Source organism: Pteropus alecto, unplaced genomic scaffold, assembly GCF_000325575.1.
Source record: "Pteropus alecto unplaced genomic scaffold, ASM32557v1 scaffold166, whole genome shotgun sequence".
NCBI lineage: Eukaryota > Metazoa > Chordata > Mammalia > Chiroptera > Pteropodidae > Pteropus > Pteropus alecto.
In genome coordinates this window covers 9,203,452-9,228,777 of record NW_006439757.1, presented here as the reverse complement: position 1 = coordinate 9,228,777, position 25,326 = coordinate 9,203,452, and the positions used below count along the sequence as shown (strand labels likewise).

At 35.0% G+C, this 25,326-nt stretch overlaps 1 protein-coding gene across 5 annotated transcripts in view; it reads right to left on the bottom strand.

The window, feature by feature from the left end:
• TLL1 (tolloid like 1) overlaps nucleotides 1-25,326 on the bottom strand; it is a 166,832-nt gene that overhangs the window by 135,593 nt on the left and 5,913 nt on the right. The gene's annotated exons all lie outside the window — the stretch shown is intronic.

Genomic DNA, 25,326 nt, shown 5'->3' with positions numbered 1-25,326 from the left:
CAGCTCAGCTGGTCCAGCTCAGAGTTCTGGGGGCTATGCCCACATTTTCACTCACTCCCTAGTGCTTCAAGAAATAGAAATGTATGATATCCCTGAGGCTCGTCCACCAAAACAAGACCTTACTACATATGAATAGTCTACAACAAGGGTTTCTGGAACTATACAAAAATCATTAGACAAAAACACAATGTGTATTAACCAAAGGAAAGCAATATGGGAGAGTGGAAAAACCACTAGTTTAAGAGGAGACCAAGATTCTATTTCAAATCTGAAGGTAAACAGCTCTATGACCTTACCAAGATCTAGAGTAGTTCTCTTTTTCCTTTCTAAATGTTGGCCAAAAAGAGGAAAAAAATAAAAACAAGCGGATGATTCTGACACTGACGTCATGAAAGGCTGGAAGATTTTGAAAACTAGGACCACTCAGGCCCCATTCACAGAGATTCTTATTTCATACATTTGGAATACGACTAAACATTAGTACTTTTTTTAATTCCCTGAAATAAGAATTGGAAAACAGGAATCTAGAATTCCAGATGATCTCAAAGCTTCTTCCCAGCCCTCCAAATTTGATGATTCTGTGCTATAACCTCATTTCACCATTTTTAAATAATAGCACATTATTTAAAGAAATGATTTCAAATAATAGAAACGAAAGCATTCCAGAACTACTAAACTAAATATAACCTTGAAAATGTTTTCTCCTTCGAATGATACACTATTATATGTATGTGTATGCTGGGGTGTATAAAATATATTTTATCCAATAATTTTGCTGCTAACATTTTTGTTAGTCTGAAATTGTGCTGCAATTAACACCAATATCTTGATCCATTTAATATGAGGAAAAGTAGCATCTTTACATTGCAATTTTATAGTAATGACAAAAAATCGCACATTTCTTATTCTTGAGTTGTACAATTGACAATGCTACAATTCTCACATTTTGGAATTCTAGGGAATTCCGAATCCCAACTCTAGGAAATTACTGAAAAGCAGTAATCAACACTAAAATCTGAGACAACAAGAGTCTTTTAAAGGACAATTGTTAGAGAATACATAAACCCAATCTTAACAGAAATGTGTTTTATAAATGACTCATGCTTTTGTGTAGTCAACTGTAAGAATTACAGTGTTCATGCTTTATTGACAGGACAAGATGTAAATCCTATAAATACCCCCAAAGCACAGTCCCTTGTGAAAGTGAATATCAGCTATACATAAAAAGTAAAATAAATGAAATGAAATATACATATAAATGTTATATATAGATCATTCACTTGCAAACTTTACAGTTACCCACTAATAAAAGTTGTAATAACCGATTTTATTAAATACTATATTTGTTGGGTACCATTATGACCATTTTATATCCAAGGAAAAAGGCTCAGAATTCGGGTAACTTCCCCAAGTTTTCACACATAGAAATATCATAACCAAAATGGAAAGCTAAGGCAGTCTTGACTCCAGAAATTCTTACCCTCTAAATGTTCTAGAAGAATATGAGTTAAAAACTCATTTCTAGATAGTCCTTCATTATGATTTATACCAAACAGCAGAAGCAAAGCTAATTTTTCTTCCCAGAAAAGACATCAGGAGAATCTATGTAAAGTTCATGGGACATTTCTAAAAAAAAGTTTTACCTTCATTTATATACTTTCAAAGCAATGTATTGATCAAGAAATACCATATGTATTCATTTACATGTAAATGGAAAACAGAAAGTTGGCTCAGAAATGCTATAAAATATATAAGTTCACAATCAGTTCTAACGCATTAAACTATCAGAAGCACAAAAATTGCCTCAATGCTACCAGAATGAAAAATAAAGAAAAAAGAAGGGGTGGGGGGGAACGATATCCTGGAAGGAGGCATTTCAATAATCCTGTAGAATGCCTTTTTTTCATCTTTGCTAATACTCATGATTTTTCTAATATTTATGTAAAGAAATCTTCAGGTAAATGCTCAAATTTGAATGTAAAGACAAGAAGCAGAAACAATTCTTTGAAGATTTTTTGGTTCTAGTTCTTGCCCTGCCAGTGACTTAATCTTATTCTCTCTCAACCTCACTTTCTTCATTTATAAAAATGAGAGAGGTGAACTATTTTGGTGAGTTTTCCTCAAAATAATTTATTAAGGAAATTTTCACATATATAGTAAAGTTGAAAGAATCATACAGTGAGCACCTATATACACTCCATCTACAGTCTACCATCAACATATTACTATCCTTGCTCCATTCTGTGTCCATCCATCAATCCTCCTTACTTTGGGTGCATTTCCAAGTAAATCATAGACATCAAGACACCTTCCCCTAAATATTTCAGCATGCTACAACTGAGTTCAATAACTGTTTACTTTTTCATATAAACTGCAAATATAATAAAACACACAAATCTTAAGTGTATATTCACTTAGCTTTAATAAGCGCATGTACCCAAATTCCTACCGAGATATAAAATACTATGTTGATGAATTTTTGAGTTTGTTTTCTAAATAACAAAAGCCAAGATGTGGTAAACAAACAAACAAACAAACAAACAGACTGACTTTGATTAGAAATAGTTAAAGCGAAGATCCTCACCCTCAGTGGATCCCTCTGCACTGCCTCAGGGTTCCAAGAGCCTGGGACTCTCAAAGTGGAGAAAATCATCCCAACAGATACTCACTAACTCCCCTTTCAGCTCAATACGGCCACAGCCTCTGACCACAGGTGAAAGTAGTTAAATCACTCTGACATCCTCTGCCTTTCACTGAACATGATACAAGGCCAATTTCTCAGTACTTGAAATTTTCACTGGTAAGTTATAATTGGTTTAATTGTATGTTTATTATGCTTAAGGCAATCCTGTATTTGCTGCATCTCAGATATTCATCTTTTTAAAGTGATTTTGAATGGCAATTAATATATTTCTACACTAGGTCTAAGGTCTAGTCATAAACCAAAATGCAACTTCATTCATTCTGGCAAGTTCCCAAATATAATACTAATTTGGATAGGTATTTAGAGTGACAAGTGAAGTTTTCTGTATATAGAGGATTACAATTGCTGCCAAGATCAGTGCCTCTCTCTTTCTCTCTCTCTCTCTCCCCCTCTCCCTCCCCCTCATTCTCACTCACTCTCTCTTATTCTCTCATTTTGACCCTAACGTAATGTGCACCTTTTGAGTAAAGGCATGTCCTACGGGGACATGTGAGACGTTAGCTCTGCTCCATCTTGTGTGACTTTAGGCAAGTCTCCCAGACTTCCTAGACCTCAGTTTTCTAGTTGGTAAATCTGAGTAAATAAATAATCCTCAGCACTAATAACCTCAATAATATGAACAGTTAACACAAAATTTACTTCAAAGGCACGATCTTCCTGCAAGCAATTATGTACCTGGCAAAGATAGATATAAACTTGCAGTTCATCAGATCACTCCATCATTTTAATCCTTTAATCTTGAGACTTAACTCAAACTGTAGAAAGAGACTTAATCCTGTTCTCAGTAGTTATATAGTTCTGCCTGAAGAGCTGGACCTTATTTCTCTGATGCTTTTTCTTCTCTCCTTTTTTTTTTTTCTTTCTCAGACCATCTTCTTTAAAAGGAAATTCAAGTTTGGGCTATTATTATTTAACATGTTTCCCAGAACCTCAAAAAGGCTGATATCACTTGCCATTTAGTTAGAAATGGGGCCTGATCTCTGATGAGCTCTCTTCCACTTGTCTGTACTTCTAGTTATTTATGTCTGAGTTGGACTATGAATCATCAGTATTGCCTATGATAAAGACAATATAAAAAGATATGCTCCAAGGTAAACTCAAGTAAACCAGAATTAGTAGACTTGGTAAAAAATTCTGGTAGGAATAGTTTAAACCATGAGTATATTCATTGCTCAGGATTACTGGAAGACGATTCTCCAAGGGTCTCTTGGGAGTGCATCTCGTGAGTAGAAGTACTGATGTCCTTTCTTCTAGATGGTCTTTTCAAGGATTTTTGTCTAGAGAACAGAGAATAGCCTAGGCAGACAGGGCAGCAGGCAGATTTGTTTGCTGAGCAATATGACATATCTCTTTGGGGCGAAGTTTGGACAGGTTTTCTTGCAGATCATCATAAAAGAGTTCCCGAAACTCAGGATCCCCAGTTGTGACATGAATCATCTACATTAGCACCATCCACCTGGCTCACTCCAGGACACCCCCCCAAGGGACCTGGATGCAAGAAGAACTCGTACAAACCTCAAGTTCAGACTGTTTGTCATGCTAGGCATAATAAAAGTCTTTTGTTTGAAACAAAAGCTTCTGCCAGCATCTGTGAAACCGAGGCAGGCTAACCCAATAGCCTACGAAGAGCCGGCAAGAACAGTCTGCAAGAATCTCAGACCTTTCATGTTCTTCACAAGGACACTGTCATTGTCACGCTTATCCGAGAGCACCCCTCTGTTTCAATGGAGGATTGCCCAGTCTCTCTCTCAGATAACACTGAACTGACTTGAGCATCAAACCTTCAGATAACTTTCCTGAATTGAGAGTACTCTGTGGGTGTAGATACCAGTATGAACTGCATTGCATAGGATCCAAAAATTGGAAATGTTCATTTAGAAAGAAAACCCATGAAAAAATAACATGAGTATGTTCAAGACTTCTCTAAATCTTCATAAATATAACACTTTTAGTAGAGCCTGTTGTTCTCCAGGGTACCGAAGGAAAAAAACAAATCCTACTAATGTTTTACACATGGTAAAACATGAAAGCTAAACAGAAAATACTATCTAATAAAGGTAATGAATATGAAAAAATAAACGTTTCTGAAAAGAGTTTAAACGTTTCTTGTTGGTACAATAAGCAACTAAAGAAGATGAAGAATGAAAGGATTATAGAGTTTTACTACATTGACTTCTTATAGTTTTGGAACTTCCCCAGTGCATGCTGTAAATAATTATAAACTACAACATAAGTCTTTCACACAGTACCTGAGTTTATATGGCTATGAAGAAACAGCTGTTATTTTGCACAACTGCAAATTAAAGGTGAGATGCAGGAGGGAATGCTCAATAGCACGGGATTCTGTTTTGGAACACAGTATTAACATATTTTCAACTTGACTTTCATACCTAAGCAGGATCAGCTTTGCCCTGAATGAATTATATATCATTTTATTTGCTTTAAGCAGTTCTTTGTAATTAAGCCAGAGTTCAAAAAGTAATCTGTGTGTGCTGTATCACAGAGAAAAAAAACATGAGGTGCCAAACGAGAACCCTAGGCTCTGAAAAGGCTCTTTTTCCCACAATAAAAATAGACAATGGTCAGCAACACGAAGACATAAACCATGTTTCTCTCTAGTTCCTAATAAGATTCTTAGCATTTAGTAGACATTTCTTAAATATTCTCTAAGTTAATTAACAGAAATAACTTTATTCTCATTTTAATCATAACAAACTCAAATATTAAAGGGAATTTTAAAAAATCAATGATCTGGACTTGTTATTCAAATACAAAAAGTATCCATCGGGAAATTGGCTGAAATCTCTTATTTCAAAAACTGTTTGGAATAAACATGTAATTACTTCACTGTCATGTGGTATGATGATGAGGTTTGTTTGTTGTTTTTTTAAAAATATTTGCTTGAAACTCCAATGCATAAAGTGTTTTTTATTTGATTAAAAAAAGAAAAAGAAAAAACTCAATCCAAAAAAGTTTTTTATTATTATTGTTATGTGGTAAAAAGAGAATTTCTGTGAAGAATATAATTCTACATGTAATTTACTATAATGTGCTTACACAATTATAAGTATAAACAGACACATTTTTCTGGAGATTAGAATGCTTATTAAAATTCTCAATAATAAAGGGGTGCCATGACAGAATGGTATCTAATTCCCTAACTCCCAATAGCTGGTGAAGAAATCAGACCACTGAACCAAGAGAAAACCTATGTGGGCACCTGCTTCAGGTAAAGATACCACATGGGCAGAGGCCCAGTCTGGCTCTACATGAAAGCACTCTTTTTGATATAAATTTCCAGGTCCCAATGCAAGCAACTGCTTTTGCACTTCTGATCTGTGCTGCAGAATCTGAAATTTACATTTTTCTCTCTATATGATTCCGATACTCTGACAGTTTTGAGAGCTATTCACAAGGGTCATAGAAACTGAGTAGAAAACCAGAAGAGCAGACAAAGCAAATCGAGTTTCGGAATGAGCATTAGGAAGCAGCAAAGGAATGGGTTAGACCTGGGAGGGCTCCACGGCTGACGAGAGAGGAATGGAAGTCAGAGACTCAAGCCGAAGATCTGAATAAGACACTATGTTCGGACGAGGAAGACAATCAGAAAACCAAATGGATGCTATTAAAGACAACAACAGTGCAGCCAACAGAAAGTCTATCGTCTTACTTTCTGGAAACAATATCATTTTTAAGAAAATAAATACTGTCACATTCCACAGACCCATAAAATGTAAGACATTTGTGTTTCAGAAACATTAAAATGTGGGGAATGCATTTTATGATGGAAGACTAGGAGAGTCGGGAATATCATGTGAGGCTCAGGAAGATATGAGTTGTTAACTTAGTTGAAAAATTAACTTGAAAAGAAAGGGGGTTCAGAAATGAGGCACTTGACAAAAATCAAGCAAACTCTTGATTTTCTCACTCTGTAAACTGAAATAGTTACTTCCTCACATCAGAGAAGGGGTATACCCCCAAAAGACTGAAAGAGCAGATATATTTAGTGATTAAGATTTTAGGCTTAGGACTCAGGCTTAGGTTTCATCACTTAGCCACTGTGTGATCAGGAGCACGTTCCTAAATCTTGATACGCTCCAATGTCCTTCTATGTAAAATTGGATGATGGGGGATAATAACAGGAACTAGTTCAAGTGTTTTGTATGTTTATGTGAAATAACGTATTATTTTACTCAATTACTTAGTGCTGATCCAAATTACAATATCAGCATTACAATGTACCAGGGCATTTCAGTTACCTGATTTTCTTGGATACAATAGGATCAAAGATCCCCTTTTGTATAATAGTGAGGGAAGTGGCCCATGTCTTGAAATCTACGGCTCACCATAGGATGACAATATGCTAGAGTAAGAACTGATTTTAGGGAACTCTGACTAAACTCCCTAATTTTATAGAAGAAATTAAGACTTAGAGATCAAATGGATATGAACTACATCTTTCTCCAATGTCTACAAATTACATAAATAAATTTTGTCTTACAGTTTTTAGTCACTTTTATTTTTGGATGAAACTAAAGGAAGTAACACTTGTTCATTAGAAACGAAAGAAGTAAAGGTCTCCTTTCGTTGCTCCTGCAAACTCAATCTGTTCCGCAGACCGTTTTAATGTGCTTACATATCTTTTCCTATATGAAACTTATCTCTCAGCAATGCACTAAGCCCTGAGAAATTGGTTTCAAGGCTTTCAGAAAGTTAAACAGCCAGGACTGGTATCTAAATTTCCTGATTCTCAGTCTAGTGCTTTTTTCAGTATACCATGATTCCTCCTGAGTATGTCACTGTTTGTGTTCTAAATGTTCTGGTATTTTCCTTAACATCAATTACTCTTCTCTACTTTGATCTGGTCTCTAACTGATTCCTGCTTATAAAATATATCACTCTAGAAATTTAGCAAGATCTTTGCCAGAAGGGACTATAGCAGGTATTGAAAATTAATTGGACATTTATAATAAAATAAGTGCTAATTACCACTCATTGTAATATCATAAGCAACCACTCACCTTCTCCAGTCTTTGTTTCCTCATGTTAGAAATGAGGGTAATGACTCTCTACTACTTACTTCTCATTCTGTTACTAGGACAACTAAATATACATCGCTTCGTCCAATAAATAATAATGTTTAATCACTACAGTGTTTTATGATGCATTTTTCTTACCTAACATAGCATTAGGCCCATAGCATGGTCTAGAAAAAAAAATTTCTCTAAGTTGCTTTTAAGTTACGCTCCGACATGCCCTTACAGCTTTTCCCACACTCAGCGGCCGCCTTTCCGCTTATTCTAAAGCAACTGCCTGAGTATCAAGCTCCTTACTGGTTCCTCCTAATCTTTAAGAATGAACAATGCTGGACTATCACAGAAGTAAATTCTTAGATCTCTTCTTTATCTACCACCATTCCCCTGGGGATGTCACCCAATAGCACCACTAGAAATTGCATTTGCATTCTGATGACTTCTAAATTCCTGTCTCCAACCAAGACGCTCTGTGCAACTCGAATCATGTCTCCAGCTTCCAGTTGGACATCACTATTTGGATGTCAAATTGGCATCTCGACTCCACACTTCTAAAACTTGACTGATCTGCTTATTTCTCAGTGTTCCCATCTCATAAAACCGTAACTATATTCTTGCAGTTGCTCAAGTTTTAAACTTTGGAGCCATTCTGCTCCTGTTCTCACTCGTGCTCGCACTGTCTGTCTCAAAACCTCATATTCCATTTGTCAGCATATACAATCAGTTCTATATTCAAAACATATCCAGAATCTAAACACTTCCATCCACCCCATTACTAATACCCTACCTAGTCTGTGCCACAACCATGTCTGGCCTATACTGATGCAATGGTCTCCTCATTTCCTCTTGCCCTGCTGCTGCCTCTAATCTATTCTCAGGCATTTAAGAAGCTTCAAAATCTAAAACCTCTCTGACTAATTTCCAGCCTCCTTTACCTGAGTTTCAGGCCTACTGAGTGTACGTTAGTGTTTTCCACTCTGCTTTTTAAGAGGTGGTACAATATAAAACCTAGAGGATTCAGAGCTGGAAGATCTGGGTATAAACACCTCCACAACTTACCAGTTGTGTGCACATAAACTATTTAATTCCTCTTAGTCTCATTTTTTATATTTTTTAAATTAATTTATTTTTCAATTACAGTTGACATAGAATATTATATTAGTTTCAGGTGTACAACAGTGATTAGACATTTATATACTTTACGAAGTGATCACCTTGAATTCAAGTGGTATAGAAATATTTAATATTCATTATAATCTAATCTTCCTATCTAAAACCTAGTTCATACAGAATTGTAAGGCATTTGGAAGGTGAACTAGTAAAAACATCTCTCCCTTTTAAAGTTCTATAACAACTGTCGTCTGTTGCCAAGATTTATTACATTTCGTATCAACTTATATTGTTCTGAACAGGTGTTTCAAAATCGTAATGCTGTTTAACTTGTCACAAGTTTATAAAGTGTCTTATGTGAAACTGATCTTACTATGTATTTTTATTATAATCATCTATATACTTATTCAGTTACTCCTGACCATACTGCAACCTCTTTTCAAGAGAAGACACTCTCTCCAAGATACTCTTTACTTCCTCACATACTCCACAGGTGCCTAGTAAAAGAAAATACACACAGTTTTACTACTGATGCGGCTATTCGGGTGCAATAAGCAGGAATTGTTTTAACGTCTCATGATGAACAAAATGCATGCTTCCCATATTGAAAGAAAGATCTACTATGGCCCTAAAAGTAAAAGAACATTGTGGCTTGAATTCATACATGAATAAAGCTGTGGCATGGTGGTCTTTTAATAAAAACATAACTCTGACATATTCTTAAATATTAGTTCATGCTAAATGCTGGTCACAAGTATAATCTCCATTAGAAGAAACAGTTACCAACTCGTATGTTTATAATCTTTAAACATTTTCGAGACCACTGTGTCAAAAATCTAAACTCAAATAGTTTCAAGAAAAATAAGCAAGCTGTCAGAATCTCTTGAGCCTGTTTTGTTTCACATGTTTTAGTTGCAAACAATTACTGAAATAAATGCTTACTGATTTCTCTATTACAGTGATGCAGAAAATATAAAACAGGTTTAAAGAAAACTCAAAGTTGTGAAACTAAAATTTTGGGAATGATTTTGGTTCCTCCATGGAATAGTTCCACAGATATAATACTAAATCCAAAAAAAAAAAAAGGCAAAATAGAGAAAAAGAGAAGCTGAAAAGAGCCTGAGTCTGCTATCCTGTAAAATTACGAGGCTGAGTTATGGGCCTAATTCAAAGAGCTAATTTACTAAGGGTGAATAAAATTAATTTTTTTTTTAAATTAGCTAGTCACACAATCATTCTTTCACAGATAAGCCCGAAGAAACTCCGATAATTAATCTAAAACTAATTAACTATATCTTACCTTCTTTCGTACAATTTAAATAAGTCCCTGCATTTCACCTAAATTGGTTGACTGTCCACCGCAAATTTACCATGTATTCTGTGTTAGATTTTCTTTTTTTAAGTCTGCATGTCCTTTATTTCTTCAATTGGAGCAGCAGTATGAGACATCTGTTAAAAGCCCAACTTTGGAGTTAAGCCACCTTTGTTTAAATTCTGGCCGTACCACTTACTAGGTTTGTGACTTAGGACAAATTACTTAACCACTCTCAGTTTTTTAAGTTCAATTGGTATTTAACAGTATCTACTTCCTGTGGCTTTTATGAGTATTAGAATTAATAGCTTTGCTTAATATCTTAAAACAACTTGGCACGTAGTAAGGGCTATATTTGCTATTATTAATTTTAATTAACTATAAGGGTCAGCAAACATTTTCTTAAGTGGTCAGAAAGTAAATAATTTAGGCTTGCAAGAGGTCCATACTAATTCTAGTGCTTTCACCTACTCAACTCTGCTATTGTAGCCTGAAAGCAGCCATAGATGATACATAAAAGAATGGGCATAATTGTGTTTTGATAAAACTCTTTTTATAAAATTTTTATTTGCAAAAACAAGTCAGCAGTTTGCTGACTCCTAAACTATAACGTTTAGAAAACTGCTCCTATCCTGGAAATGCACTATGGCATTATTACTCTAAAAAAAAAAAACAAGCAGAATCATTCCTAAAATATAACAAGGGTATCTGCCTCACAGGACATTTGTGGAGTCTCTCATTGGGAAGAGTCTGGGGAATGAGTCAGGAATGCAACTGATGATGCTTTTAGAAAACAGATTATGAATCCTAATTTTGGTTTTTAACACACAGATACTCTCACTTTACTTCAGCCACTAATCCTAACTATTTGCAGTAGTTATCACTCTTAATTATTCTATGTCCCCTTCCATGTTGTATTTGATGCTAGTTTTAACCAAAATCTCACCTCTATAAAAGTATGTGTGTGTATTTAAGTCCAAGGAGGGACGGAAGGCAAGCCCAGCATGCCAGTAAACAGGAAGACAACAGAGAAGGGAAGATGACTAGGTAAATATGCAGTTAATAACTAAATGGGAGTATGGAAAGTCACAATAAATAGGGAGAATTTATTACTCCAAATCCTTTGTGAAATGAGACATATAAGACAGGGCAGAAGGAAAGTTTCAAACAATGAAAGAGCATTAAACAATGAAAAAAGTCCTGTTTACCAATGCAGTTACCATTTCCCATGAGTAGATCCGGTTTCATTTGTTGTCCTTTGCCATCTACTTGAAGGACTTCTTTTAACATTTCTTGTAGAGTAAGTTGGACAGTATTAATTCTTTCAGCTTTTGTGTGTCTGAAAAAGTATTTCGACTTCATTTTTGAAAGACATTTTTGCTGAGTAAGGAATTGTAAGCTGGCAGTATTTTTCTTTCAGTACCTTGAAGACATTGTTTTGTCTACTAGTTTGCATTGCTTACAATAAAAGTTCTGCTGTCATGCTTACCTTTGCTCCTCCATATACAATTCTTTGCATGTTCCTCTTCTTTAATATTTTCTCTTTATCACTGGATTTAAGAAATATGATTACAATGTGACATAGTGCAGTTTTCTTTATGTTTCTTGTACTTGGGGTTTGTTGAGACTATGGCATCTACAGATTATTGTTTTCATTAGATTTAGAAATTTTCAGCCATAATTTCTTCAGTTTTCCAGGCTTTGTTCCGCCACACCACTCTCCGCCCTCATTTATCTCTTCTCCTTCCTGAACTCCAATTACTTGATACTAAGCCACTTGATGTTGTCTCACAGCTCACTGATGCTCTGTTTATGCTTTTAAAGTCTTTATTCTCTTTGTATTCCATTTTGCATAGTTTCTTGTATTATGTTCAAGTTTACCAGTCTTTTCTTCTGCAATGCATAATCTGTTGGTAATAGCATCTAGTGTATTTTTAATCTCAGACATTGGATATTTCATTTCTGGAACCTGGATTTGGGTCTTTTCATATCTTTTATGTCTCCATATAACATGCTAACTTTTTTCTAAGTTCTTGAATATATGATACTATTTTTTATAATAATTACTTTAATGTCTGTCTACTAGTTCTATCTGCTTCATTTCTAAGATATTTATTTAATGATTTTTCTCATCATTGTTAATCATATTTTTGTGGTTCTTTGCAAGCCCAGTGTGTTTTGAGCTTCTGTTCATTATAAAGACAGTACAACATTATATAAAGTTTGGGGAAATTGAAAAAAAAAGATTCATATTCTGGACTATGTAATACCTTTGATTTTTATATTTTCTCATCTACATTTTGTCCATATCCATCTATATTTTATACTTTACATTTTAGAACTATTCTTATTATTGCTCATATTCAGATATAAAAAATAAAGAAGGGAACTATACATATACCTATCGCTCTTTCAAAAAAAAAAAACCCTGAAGTGCTTATTGGTCATAATACACATGCATATATCATTTTTACAGTTTTAATCAAAGCATATAGTTAAATTAATATTCCTATGCTGTTATTTTATATTATAAAAATCTTTTAATATCCCTGTATATTTTGTCATTATTTTCTCTTCTTAAATATTTTGTTTTCAAAAATTACAAAGTAACTTATGCTTATTTTACAAGTAAAACAATTCAATTATATTAAAGAAAAAATCATGTAATCACTACACCCTATTCCAATTCCATTTCCTCAGATAACCAATACTAACAGCCTGATATGTATCCTTCCATATCTTTTTCTATTTCCTTCTCTATCTCTTATATGTAAACAATATATAAACAAATACTTTTTATTTGTAGGATTTTGAGGAGACTTGCTTTGTTTTTTCATTTATTATATTATGACTCTCTCGATCAACAGATATATGGTTAACAAATTCTCATCAATATTTTCATTACATTCTCTACTAAAGATATAATATATTTTGGTCACCATTTTCCTAAGACAGGCAGTCCCACTGTTTCTAGTATTTCTGCCTCTTAAAACAATGCTGTAATACTGATTGGATGCCAGATGCAATACTGGTTGGATTTTAACTCATTAGTTGCTAGATATGTTTATATTCCTATACATACTCTTGACTTTTGTTATGGGAAGCAGTTACTTGGATACTTGCGGTTCTTTTTTTTTTTTTTTTTCAAGCTTTGTTAGGAAGGACCAGAGCAATGTTTAGTCTAGAGCTAAGTTTTTCCCAATACTGTGGAAAAACTCTTCTCAGTATTCTACCTGATGTTCAATAAATTATGAGGTTTTTCCACTCTGCTTAGTGAGACTATTACCTGCTCTGTATGAGCATCAAAGATTTGTCCCTTTTATCCTTATGAGTAGTTATTTCCTGAGCCTTCGGTAGTCTTTTCACATGCACGCATAATCATTAGTCAGCTAAAGATTCGGGTCGGATCTCTGCTGAATAAAATATAGGCAGTCTTTCTAGGCCCCCAGAATTATTTCTCTGTGCGGCTCTCTCATCTCTGAAACTTTGCCCTGCAAACTCTAGCTGCCTTGGGTTTTCTGGATTCCCAGCTCCATCTCCTCAACTCAGGGAGACTTCTGGTCTTTATCTGGATTCTCCAACCCTGTTCCATAGATAGTAAACTGAGGCAATCACAGGGCTCATCTGATTTATTTCATATCTCCTGAAGACCACACTCCTTTTTTGTCTGATGCACAATGTCTTGGAAAAAATTGCTCCATATATTTTGTCCAGTTTTTAAGTTGCTTCAGGCACAATGAGAAATCTGGTCCCTGTCACTCCATCCTGTGCAGAAGCAGAAGTTCACATAGCTTAAATTTATTAAGATTTCATTCAATCCCATATCAATAAATACGATTGTTCCATTTGGAGCAAGTTTTCTTTAAGTAGTGAATACTCATATAAAAAACCTTACTAAAGAAGCAGTTGAAAGATTCTCAGTCTATGGAAGTTGATAAGGCTATCAAGTGACAGCCTCACTCAAATGCTCACTAGCAGCTTACATGCTCACTAATGACTCAAAGTGGAGTTATGAGAAGGAATGGAGTTGAGGGAAATAGCTACCATGTTGAAGAAAATCTAAAATAAGGTCAGAAGAATTTCTTTAGAGAAGAAAAATCTCTATAACCACACTCCACACTCCAGCTCAAGGCTAACTGACCTGGAATGACTGAGCGTAATGCAGAGGCACCAATATAAGGAACACAGAAGTTCAAAAGACAAGAGAGTCACTGGGGTACCTAGACTGTGAGCTGCCTAAAAGCGAAGTGTGAAGTAAGCTAGGGTTATCGTCAGAGCTGCTTTCTCCATCTTCTTATTTTCTGTGTTCCTAGTATATTTATGAAATGGGCTTGATTTTTCTCACTAATTATTTTCATGTTAATGACTCAGTATTTACCCAGCATAGACTATTTGTGTTTTAAAAGAAAAGGGGCATAGAGATAACAATGCTTAATTCGAATAAATTATTAATGGCATATTTTTAGAAAATCATAATGAATCAGTGGATGACACATTGTAGGGCAGTGAGTGACCTTTCTAATTCACTTCCATTCATACTCACAAACCACTACCACCAACTTCACGTATTTATATCATCTGCTCCAAGATAGGTTAAGCACAATCACTGGGATTAATTAAGACTTCAGAATAGCACTGTAGTACCTCTAATATGAGGAGTTTGGGAGCTATAATCTCTAAAAGGACATTCAGAGCTACATTTCTACAAATTAAAGAATAAGATTTCTTTTGCAGCCCCGTAACTGAAAGGTAATACAGAAAATTTTGAGTGCGTGTAAATGTCAACTGAAGTTAAAGTTGTATTAGTAAAAGTTTGAATAATCATGTCAGAAGGAATTAAAGAAATTCTTTTTATTTTAAATTTAAAAAATAGGAAAAAGAAAAACCTTACTGGTTTTTTTTTTTAATTGAAGAGATTGAACGATGGTGAGTTGCTTTTTTCAAAATCAATAAAATAGAATGCATTAAATATCAAAAGATGCAGAAACACATTCCCGATCTACCTCACTGGAAAGTTTAGGGAAGACAGAATCTTAGCTCTTTCTGCAGGTTAAACACTAATCAAATTCGCCTAAAGGCAGCACTAGTCAGGGCAGGTAACTCGCACACTGCTTCATTCAAGCAGTGTCCTTCCCTTGAAAATCACAATGGCTAATTTGAGTACATATGGATATTCTTCCCCCATGAAATTTGAATTGAATCTTTTTAAGTGAAGGGCATAAAAATATTTATATTTACAATAAAGTCTTCACAAATAATTCATGAATATCTTGAAAAGACAGTTAAAATAGATGGTCGCTTAATTGTTATGAAATGATCATGTTAACAAAATTAGATCTATGATAAATTCTCACAGAAGATTTTATGATTATATTTAATATATAATAATAAGTGAGTTTTAAATAAAGCATTTAATCACCATCGTTTTTAAGTTCTACAAGGAAATGCCTAATGATGTTTAACACTTTAAAGAACTTTTTAATATTTAAAGTCCTCTTTAGAGACAACTATTTCTGCCAACATGGCTGAGCTTCCTGCATAACTAAAAATGCTAAATATTTTTAAATATTTAAATATTTAAACTATTTAAATATTTAGATATTTTAAAAAATCTCCCTTAATATATGACAGAATGAGAAAAAACATTTTCATGGTTGAGTGAAGGAGAGAATCCAGAAAGATAAGCAGAAGACTAAAAAGCCAGCTTTCAACAGCAGGCATTTCCAAGCAAGATTGTCATGACTATTAGATTTTGTTGTCAAGCAAGGCTCAGAGGACAGAAGACACAGTCCAAGGCACATCCAAACTGGGAAATTTAATTTGATAATCTGGGACTCCCATATCTGAGACTCCTAAGTTTAAGGAAGAATAAAAATTAAATACATACCACCCCAGGTGATAGCACAAAAATTGATTTTTTAAAAGCTTGAAATTAAGGGTATAGGAGCAATTGTCTTCTGAACTCATAAGTAAAAATCATCCCCAAAGTAGGCTGGCATTCTAAATTGATATGACCATGGTAGTCCAAATAACTCAAACAAAGAAATTTACTTTAAACTTGTCCTGAAATGTTGGTACACCCACATACCCAAAAGAAGCAAAGAAAAATCCTTTCAAGTTCATTAAGAGAACAAATAACTCCAATGTTCCACAAATTATACCAAAGTATTTATGAGACTAACATAATCTTGACACCCAACACCAAGAACAGTCAAAGAAGAATTTCAGGCCAATTTAACTAAGAAACGTAGATACAAAAATTCCAAACTAAATGTCAATGAACTGAATTTAAGCATGCAAAAAAGAATACAGGCATACCTCAATACCTCATATTATTGTGCTTTGCTTTGTTGCACTTTGCAGATATCACATTTTTATCAAAATTGAGGCAAGACACTCCACCAGCAAAAAGATTACAACTTGCTGAAGGCTCAGATGATAGTTAGCATTTTTTTTTTTTTTTTTTTAGCGATAAAGCATTTTTGTTTAAGGTGTGTACATTTTTTTAGACATAATGCTATTGCCCGCTTAAAAGAGCACGGTATAGTGCAAATATAACTTTTATATGCACTGGGAAACCAAAAAGTTTGTGTGACCCGCTTTATTGTAGTCTGGAATCAAACTCACAACATCTCCAAGGCATGCCTGTAGTAGATCATGCTCAAATTGGATTCGTCTACGGAATGCAAACTGGGTTAATATTACTAAGTAAATTATTTAATAGAAAACATCAAACAGCATAATTGTAAATAATTGAAAGCATTCTCTTAAAAATTGGGAACAGAGTAAACTATCCCTCAGTCATCACTTCTATGAAACTCTAGAGGACTATTAGCACAGTAAGGCAAAAAATATTAAATTAAATTTTAAAAAGGATTATAAAGGAAGAAATAAAACTACATGTTTCTTGCAGATAATATGATTGCCTATGTGAAGAATATATAAATAAATTATTAAAACTATTGAGAGACTGTTAAGAATGTTAGGTAAAAAGTAAATATATACAAAAATCAAATAGATTTCTACACAAAAGCTGCAAAAGGCTTAACAGAGAAATTTCATAAAAAGATACGTTCATGTCATCAAAAAATAGAAATCTGTATGAATAAATTGATCAAAACATGGAGAAAAAATTACAGATAAAATATTAAAATATTACAAAAATATTAAAAACCTATTAAACAATATTAAAGAAGACCTAAACAAATACAGATATGTATACCATGTTCATGGCTTAAAATAAAAATAATTCTCTCTAAATTAACCCACAGAATCAAGGCAATTCCAATCTAAATCTAAACAGTGGGATTTGACAAGTTGATTTGAAAGTTAATATAGAACACAAAAGTCCAAATATAACCAATATAAACCTAAAGAACACCAACAATATAAGGGAACTTGTAAAAACAAACATCAAGATTACATGCAGCTCAATGGGATCTCCAAGTCAACTTTATTTGCTTTACAAAATAACAAACTTGTTTTTTTTGTTTATTTGTTTGTTTTTTATTCTTTGTTTCTTACCTTACTCTTCTGTATCACTGGAGAGTCATTCAAGTATGTTCAGCCCAAGGTCACCCAATTAGTAATGGGTCTCTAAAATCGAATCCCTCTTTTCTAGAACTACTGACACAGTCCAAGGCAAGCACTCATCAACGCCTAGAACTCTAATGAGTCACCATGCCTCCACTCGCTCTTAACTACCTACACCAACTACATCAGACCGTCCTTTACATTGTCACCTATCTTTATAAAATGTGGTGGTAATCAAGCCAATGATTTTCAGTAAGTCCCCTTCCCACTTCCAAGGGGATCAAGTTCACACTCATTGGCTGGGCATTGAAGATCCCTTACACTGCACCTTCCAGAATCATTTCTTCTCAAGCACACACCCTTATGTACCCTTTGCTCTGCCCGCATGAGATTATTTACCATTTTCTATGCTTTCTTAAAATTCCATGAATCTTCGCAACTTTTGTTTTTATCTTACTTATTTGACTCTAAAGCTTTGCACCACTTTTTCTATAGGAAAAAAAAATTATAAGACTTCAAGATCCAGCTCAAATGTCATTTTCCTTAAGAAACCTTCTCTATCCCAAACAATTAATTCATTTCTCCTCTGTGTTACCACAATGTTTTGTTTATTGCACTTTTATACTGATAATCAAAACATGTATTGCTTTTTTTCTGATAGATATTAACATCCATATAAGAAGGAAACACATCTTATTTTAAATCCCCCCAAGCATCTTCTTGAAACATATCAGGTGTAAATATTGATTGTATTAATTTACATCTGTACAGTGCATCATAGTTTACCAAGACCTTGTGCATTTAATCCTTACATGTTTTACAAACTAGATATCAGGATCCCCGTGTTACAAATTGGAGAATTTAAGTTCAGAAACATTAAGTACGTAGACCAAGATAATATAATTAAACATAGAAGAGCCAAAACTTGTACCTAGGTCCCCTGACACAATATCCAACGCTCTTTAAACTAAACTACACTACCTAGGTTCATGCTATTAATTTCTATTGCTTTCATAAAAGTTCAAGAATGAAAACTCCCTTTGCCAATGATTTCTTTGAGAATCATTAAAAAAAAACTATATAATACATAAAATAAATTAATTTATGATGAAAAATAAGTTAATTTACTAGACAATTCAGAAAAATTGAAGGTTTGTGAAGTTGAATTTTATAGAGATAATTAACAATATACACTTGTGCCAACTGGGAAAATGTTTTCAAATTAGATACAAGTGATTAATAGATATAAGCATGTATATTTTAATATGTCATATATTTAGTAAAATGCTTTAAACCAGAAAAAGTTTCCTATAATATCCTTGCATGTGCCTCTTCTATCCATTATACTGACCCCTAACTTGAAAGGATTGGACTCTCTCCATCCACGGACCATGTTCTGCTCACCCGATGTGAAAAATCACCTCTCCTGTGAAATATATCCAAATGAGCAACGTTCAATTCTGATGGTAACGTGAGACTGACATGCTCTGATAAGCACATAGGTGAAGCCCCTCTAACTTATCAATCTTTTGGCAGATTTTTTACTGGCGGACTGAGGCAGAAAAAGAGGAATGGGAAACTGCAGAAATTGCCCTCCAGGCTAATTTGGGCACTCAAGTCAGGGACCTGCACAGCTTACTGCAGCAGCAGCCTGGTGGCTGCCATGATTTAACTGGAGGCATTAGGAAGAGTGACCAGTGGAGAAGTGTAAACATTTCACCTTTCCTCTCAGTGGACAGTGTGGATCATTAGCCTTGAGACTTACTAGTACCATTTCAGAAGAGTTCTTGCTTCTTATGTCAGAGACACAGGATTCAAAAAATCTTAGGGCTTGAACAGCCTCAGGGAGTTCCAAGCCTCAGAGACCGAGGCCCATGAAAATTAAGGGATGTCCACAAAGTTATACGCAAATGCGGGGGCAGAGCCAGTACCAGCATTTACATTTCTTGACTACCAGTATAATTTGTTTTCCAACTGCCACACTACTACCCATGTAGAATTATTTAAAGAAAGCAAAACTTATATTTGCTTCTCAAAACCACAGTGGAATAGTGCAAATAAAAAAACTAAACCTTAATTTCATTTATTTAATCATTTGCTTTTGCTTCCCCTGACCTGTAAACAAAACAAACCAAACAACAACAACAACACATGTACCTTTAAATGTATTAAAGGATAAGGATAGAGTGTGGAGGACAGAAATGTATTCTAGCAGATAATGTGGGAAAATATGACAAATATTTTAAAATCAAACTATTTGAAAAAAAAATAAATGGAAACCGTGATTGCTAATGCAGACTCCTTGCAAATAATTACATAAGTAATTATTGGTCACATCCCATCCCAGTCCACTGCCACATAACAAAGTCTGCAAAGCACCTACTTAAAAGTTGTCATGGCCTCCACAAAGCATTATTCTTCGTACAGGAGTCCCTGCTTATCTGAGGTTTCACTTCCCATTTTAGTTGTCCATGCACTGACCAAAAAACATTAAATGGAAAATTCCAGAAATAAACAATTTATAAGTTTTAAATTATGTGCTGTTCTGAGTATCATGATGAAATCTCGGGAATTCCACACTGCCCACCCTGCACATGAACCACTCCTTTGTCCAGCCTCTCCTCCCTATAGATGTTCCCTGCCCATTAGTCACGTAGTAGCCTTCTTGGTGGTATCATAGGGCCTGTCGTAAAGTCACCCTTATTCTAGTTAATAGTGGCAACAAAGTGCAGGAATAGTGAGGCTGGCCAAAGGGAAGCTGTATTGTGAAAAAGTATAGTGAAAAGGTAAACGTTCTTGACTTAATGAGGAAAGAACAAAACCATATGCTAAGGTTGCTAAGATCTGCAGTAAGAACTAATCTTCTATCCATGAAATTGCCTAATTTATAAACTAAACTTTATCATAGGTGTATGCATGTAGAGGAAAAAAACATAGTATGTATAGGGTTTGGCGCTATCCACGGTTTCAGGCATCCGCTGAGGTCTGGAACATATACTCCGTGAATAAAGGGGGGGACGACTGCACACCATAAATAAAGAAAATTCCAGGGAAAATTTATAAGTATACGCATTCTGATTATCATAATTTATAATAGTATCCGTTTTCAAATACTAAATTGAAATAACTTTAGCATACAATTATGTGATTTGACTATAAACGACTATTTATACAGAAATTATCATCTTCCCGCAAATGGTAAAGTTAAGACTACATGAGTCAGGCACTGCATCATATTTCATAATTCTGTAACCCAAAGATAAATCCATGTTTCATTCACAGTAAGCGTTCAATAAGGGTTTGATAAATTCATGAATATTTGTAGCTTAGAGCCATGTGCTTAAACTTGACTCTGTGTAAACACAGGACTGCAAGTATGTAAGCTTTTCAAATTAATCCACATGGCAAATAAAATCTGAACCAGAAATTGCTAAAGATGAGGTAGCCAAGATTCTAGTCACACATTAGTCAATGTGAACTAAAAATTGTCAATATTTGAAAATCGATTGAGTGTATCAGACATTTGAGCAAATAGCCAAGAGAACAACATATCAACATGTTTACATCGGTTATCTCTAAAATCTTTCCAAACAAAAAAAAAAGATCTATTTGGGGGTTTTACCTCTCAATTGCAATGTTTAGATGGCTTGAGGTATGAATGTATTTTTATACATGGAAAAAAAGAATTTTACCCCCAAATGTTTTTATAAAGATCATCTCCCCACAAATAAGTAGCTGCAATTCAAAAAAAAAAAAACCTCCTCCTACCTCCTACATATTTATGCTACTATGTATAAAAATTATACAATGTTTACCATATTCCAGACAAAGTGGTTTTTACTTTACATTCATTTAATTCTTGTAATAACACCATGAGGATCACGACATCAACTTCATTTTATAGTTCAGAAAACTGAGGTATAAGGGGGTTAAATAACTCCCCCAAAGCCACACATAGTTACTACATGGTGGGTCCAGTATTTGAACCCATGTCCTTTAAACTCCAAAGCCCAAGTTTTTAATAGATGCACTAGTCTGCCTCCCTGAAATCTTAAAAATTAATTTTTAAAGCCAACCCCAATTTGCAAAAACGTACCCATACCAAAGAAACAAAAACAAGAAGAAGAAAGAAATATCATCGCAACAATGGCAACAAGTGGTATCCAGAGTTCTGGATTCAAAATCTGATTCTATCACTGGGTGACATAAGGCAAGTTATCTTAAAACACTAAGCTACAGGTGCCGTTCAATATAGAAATAAGATCTATTATAAGATACTTGTTTATGAAGTCTACAGGTTTGTGTACGAAGCCACATTCCACCACTGAGCTCCATCGCTATACTAGAACTCCGTTCTTATTGGAAACATTTTAATCCCCAGATGCCCTGGAAGTATATTCTATAATCAATATCTTCTTTCTGTATTTTAACTCTTGTCACTAGTTCGCCCAGCAAACTACTCACAAATCTCTTTCCCCAGAGACTCACATAAGGCCCTGATTACTTCATTACCCTTTCCAGATGGCAAACACGAATTATTCTCCCCCGGATGATTGCCTGCAGTCTATACTCCGCCCAGGTCTCAATACATAGTATTTCTTCTCCTGGGACTAAGAAATATGTAGAGAAGAAAAGCTTTCCCTTGTACTTATGCTTAGAAAAGGAAGCAGAAAAGGGGAGCCTCTTTTACCAGATTTTGTTCTAACCCATTTTTGTTAGGGAACAAGTACAAGCAGAAATTCTTCCTCTTAGAAAACCTGATAATTTACTAAAAAAAAAATATACGTTTTCTTCAAAGGAATTGTAATATAATAAGTATTACATATAGTATATATTTTGAATGTACCAGACATCCTACCTTTAGAAAATCAGACTGGCGTTCCAAGAAGTTTAGTTAACCCTACGATCCCTAAAAAGCTTTCAAGCTTTTGACCTTAGGGCTTTTAGACAAGTTGAGATTGAAAAAGATCAAGTTATTCAGGCACCTTCTCACAGCATATTTGTTTTCTCAAAGGCATTCGCACATCGTTCACACACATAATGTACACTGTAAACCACTTTCCTGAATCACCTGCATTTCAAAGGATCTTCTTCACACTCTTCAGTGGGCTCATAATCATGAATTCACTGAATACTCAGAAAGCAAACTGAAAGTGTGAAACAATTTAATAAGTACCACAGAAAATGCTAGAGCCTGTGCCAAGAACAGGACACTAATGACTGTATCCTAATCAAATCCAGTTCAACCCCTGCCTTAATCGACATGGAAAGCCTGCTGTCACAATTTATGTTCTTGGGGCAACACAGCAGTGTCTCCACTACACTATTTGGCATTTTCATTAGTCTCATACCTAACTGGGGCATTCACTGGTAACTCTCCACACTTAAAAAATACTCTCTTGAAATGGAGTAGGGTCTGCACTATGTTCCATGCAACCGAAAGTATTGGCCTTACTCTGACAATACAGTAGATGGTTTCTGCAATGCAAGAATGTTGAAGGCGAGATATATTCTCAGTAAAGAAAAGCACAGTGATGGAGATTCAAAAAAAAAGGCACTGGAGTACAGAACCTGGGTTCAAGTTCTCACTGCTTACCAAGTTGATGACAGCCCAGCCACTAAACCTTTCTGAGTCTCGGTTTCTTCTGTGTCCAAAGGGATACCAATAATGTTAATTGATGAGAATATAGTGAAGACAGGAGCTTATTTAAAATGTTTAATGTAAAAATATGAACTATGTGCTTTTGGCATGAGTCATGAAGGCTTAGATATCAGAGGTATATGGGGTCCAAGAATTTATTCTCTTGAAAGTTCTCCATTTGTCTGTTTTCTAGTTACGCATGATGTTCTTCCTTGGGATATTTTAAGCTCCATGAGGTGAGGCATACTTAATAACACAATAACCTGAATACAAAACACAAAATACCATAAACCCTCAACTACTAGGCATTTGTGCTTAAAACGGTCAGGGCAGAGATGGAGCACCATCCTTCCAGGACAGTCAATCCACTGAACCGATGCCAAGGTGGTTCCCAATGCTGCGCAAGAACTGAGATTATTCCAATAAACACTTCAAACCCACTCATGGCCAAAGGAGAGAGTTCAGAAGATGTTGACATGAGCAACCAGGCCAGGGGCCATTCAAGGTGTCTCGGTGGTATACAACCCATGTGTTGACAGGTTAACTTGATGAGAAATGAAAGGAATGAAGAAACTATTCCGCCCTTTACCCCTCCACCTCTGCCTCCCCTATCACAAATTAAATGGCATTAATAGGAAGTTCAACAACCCAGGAAATATCAAATGCTGATATAAATACATGGTTTCGGTCTCCATCTCCATAATGACTCCCACGATTTGTAAAATGGTGCAGTCTGTTAAAAACCATTGAAATGTCTTTTTTAAACATTGAAGTGAAAGCTTTGAGCAGCATATTAAAACATAAAGTTAGATTTTGTTTGGAAAAATAATAAATTTGGGAAGCACTTCTGACCTATTTAATGTATGGTTTCAATTTTTTAGAACTATTTTCATTTGAGGAAGTTTTTTTTTAATATGGTTGAAAGCAAATATTTTAGCTTAAGCTATAATGTAAATTGCAGAAGAAGAGCTGAGTAAGACAAACACCTCTTTAGTTCACTTTCTGGATTTCAATTAACACCTAATTTACAATACTTAATACAAATATATAGTTGAGCTCTTTAGACCAGCTTGACAGGATTAGCACACATTTTGTAAGGAGCTGACAAAACAAGCATTCCATTAGCCAGCCCACAATGTCTCAAAACCTAATAGTCAATATTCCATTTTCAGGGCTGACAATGGCAAGAACTAAAGAAATAAGCAAAGGAGTCCCTCTTCCCGCTCTCTGGGGAAGAACACATTTTATGGAATTCATTCCATAGCTTTGAGGCTGTAAATTTTTAAAAAAACTTTTCCTCCCTAGCATTCTTATTCAATAGATAACTAAAGGAAAACAAACCACTAGAGCCATATTGCTAAATCATTCGGCCATAGCCAGGGTTGGAGAGAGGACTCTCCACTCCTTAATTTAGGAAGGATAACTCCACGATTAATTCCAGATCCTGGGTACAAAAGAATTGTAAGAGGCCTCAAAATTTCCCCAGTAGAGGAAATCCTACATCCCCAGGAATCTTGCCAGGCACCTGAACCCTGGCCTAGTCCAGGCCTAGCCCAGGCCTAGCTGTGGGCTCAAGATGCTGCAGGGGGCTTTCCTACAGTTCAGGGGGAACGTGCTGCCCCCTTCCCCCACCTCCCCAGACACCAGATGGTCCCAGCAGGATGTGCAAGGCCTCATTTTAAATGGATTATTTGCCTCTATCTTTTCTAAGCATTCTTAGAAAAGCTTAGGAAGGACTCAGTTTTAAATATTTTAAACTGATGAGTCAAAGGTTCTATTAGAAGCGATAGATAATATTCTAAAAGGAAAAAAAAGTAATGATGGTAAATTGCTAGCACTTGATACTTTCTACCTGAGTTTTAGAAAAATTTAAGGGCTTGCCTCTTTCCACTAAACTCGGTGATTCAGAGGGCTAAGGGATTGTTAATGTGACTAATATTCTCAAGGTTTACAAAGAACATGGTGGCAACTACAGGGCAAGTGTCCAAATTTT